Source organism: Fusarium proliferatum (genome assembly GCF_900067095.1).
Source record: "Fusarium proliferatum ET1 genome assembly, contig: FPRO_scaffold008, whole genome shotgun sequence".
Classification (NCBI taxonomy): Eukaryota; Fungi; Ascomycota; class Sordariomycetes; order Hypocreales; family Nectriaceae; genus Fusarium; species Fusarium proliferatum.
This window is the reverse complement of record NW_022194797.1, coordinates 801427-804181: the sequence shown is the minus strand read 5'-3', so window position 1 is coordinate 804181 and position 2755 is coordinate 801427.

Genomic DNA, 2755 nt, shown 5'->3' with positions numbered 1-2755 from the left:
TAAAGTTAAAGCTTAATAGCCTTATAAGGCTAATAATAAGAGAAAAAAAAAATATTACCTTAATATTATTAAACTTAAAAATAATTAATAGGCATTAATATTATAGTAGTTTTAATCTACCTTTAGCTATTATTAAAGAGGTAATTAATTAAGGTATTAATATAGAAATAGCCTAAAGGGTTAAGGGCTATATTATATTAATAGTATTAAGAGTTTACCTTAAAATAATAGTCTTAATATAGCTCTAAAAGGCATTAAGGTTATTCTAGAAGTTTATATAAGTTTACTTTTATTAAATTTATATATTATTAAGGATAGTACTTATATTTAAGGCTATTAATTCTTAAAAAGGTTACTATATTAGGTCTTAATTAGGGTCTATAAGGTATTTATTATTTATTTTTATATTTTATATATTAATTACTTTATAGTAAGTAATAATTAAAGAGTTATAAATATTTTAAGCTATAGGAAATTTAATAATTATTAAAGATTAACTTTCTAGCTATGATTAAAAGGATATTAGTATAGATATTATTAAACTTAAAGAAAGGGAAAAGATTATTTAAAGAAATCTCTTTATATACTATTAGGTTCTAGCCTAGGTCTAGACTAGACCCTTAAGTTATATAGTCTTATAGAGGCTTAGGCTTTACCTAAGCCTATAATAAGACTTACTAGAAATAATAAAGAAAAATAGATATATAGGTCTTAAGGATAAGACTAATAAAGAGAGGGAGATTATATTATAACCTAAATAGAAAAAGCGCTTATATTATATATACCTTATGTTTTTATTTTAATTACCTATAATCCCTATATACTAAAGGATTCTATAAGTAACTACTAAGATAAAACTAAAGTTTATTAAAAAATAAATAAAATAATATTAGAATCCTAAAAAGATAAAAAGACTTAGCTTTTTAAAGAGAGATATAGTTTACTTATCCCCAGTTTAAACCACTAATTCTTTACTGATATTACTTTATCTACAGTTCTCAGATATAAGGTTAATTAGTTATATGCCCTAGCATATATATTTAATTAGTAGATTTATTATTCACTTTAGGTTAATTTAGCTTTTGCTAATTAACTTATATAAAAGTTAACCTATTTCCTTTAAACCTTTCTTATATTAGAAGCAGCACCCTCTTTGTTATAATAACCCTTTTACCTATATTAAAAAGCCACTTATTATATATATTTAAGTTACTTATAAAGGTATTAAGGAAGGCTACTTAATTTAAGTAAAGAAAATAATCTTCTTTTAGGTCTTTCTTTAGGTCTTTTTAATTCAATAGTATATAATAAATTTAATTTAAATTAATTATATTAAAATAAGGCTAATAAATTATATAATTACTTAATATAATTAATAAATAATTAAAAATTACTATTTTAATTAAATTAAATTAATATTTTAATAAAAGCTTTTTCTTAATAATAACTATTATTATATAGATTTTTTTTAATTTATCTTTATTAGCTATACTTAAATGAGGCCTAATAGCTATATTAAGGTTATAGCTAGTTATATAGTAATTATAATTATATAGCTATAGGCTATTTTAGATAGTAGGTATTATATTAATAGCTATAATTAATATTAATAACTATAATTATATTATTAAAGAAAATAAACCTTATATAATTTTAACCTTGAAGATATAGGCCTATTATAGGGGCTTTATTATTTAAGCCTTGAGATAAAAAGTTAAAAAGTTAATAGCCTTATAAGGCTAAATATAAAGAAAAAATATATCATTAATTAAAATAAAATCTTTTTATTTTTCTTTATTAATAGAAAATCTTTAGAAGTTATTTAATATTAATAAGGTATTTTAATAATTCATATATATTTTTACTTTTTAACTATTTTCTTTATTTAATAAAATAAAAAAATTTTTAATTATTTTTATTTTTTAAATTATTTTTATTTTATAGATTTTTAATACTTTTATTTTAATAAATATATTATATATTTTAATATAAATTATATTTATTATTAATTTAAATAATAAAATATATAAAAAAAAATTTAATTATTAATAATAAATTTAACTTATAATTATTTTTTAAGACCTTTTTTATAATAATATAAGGTTTAATATATTTAAAGTTAGACTTATAGTTTAATTATTTTATTATAATATTTTTTATAAAGAGATAAATTATATCTCTTTTTAAAAAAGTAATTCTTTTACTTTTTTAAAATTATAATATTATTATATCTATCTTTTAATAAATTTTAATTCTATTTTAGGCTTATTATATAAGTTCTTTAAAGTATTACTTTTAGTAATAATTATTAAATTAATTATTTTAGGCTTTTATAGATTTTAATAGGCTTTTAATATAAATCTAAAATTAATAAATATTAATATAAACTTTATACCTTTATTATAAGTAATATTTTATATAAATTAAATATATATATATTACTATTAGCCTTATAAGGCTATTAAGCTTTTAACCTTATATATAATAGCTTAAATAATAAGGCCCCTATAGTAGACCTATATCTTAAAGGTTAGAATCTTATAAGGTTTATTTACCTTAATAGTATAATTACTGCCTTAATTAAATAGTATTAATACTGCCTATAGGTCTCTTAGCAGCTATATTAGCCTTCTATTTATACCTTACCTAAAAGATCTTAAACTAACCTTTTTAATATATTAGGCTAAGTCTATTATACTTCTACTTAAAGGTTAGTTAGACCTTTCCTAACTAAACGATTAAGTGCAAACTATTA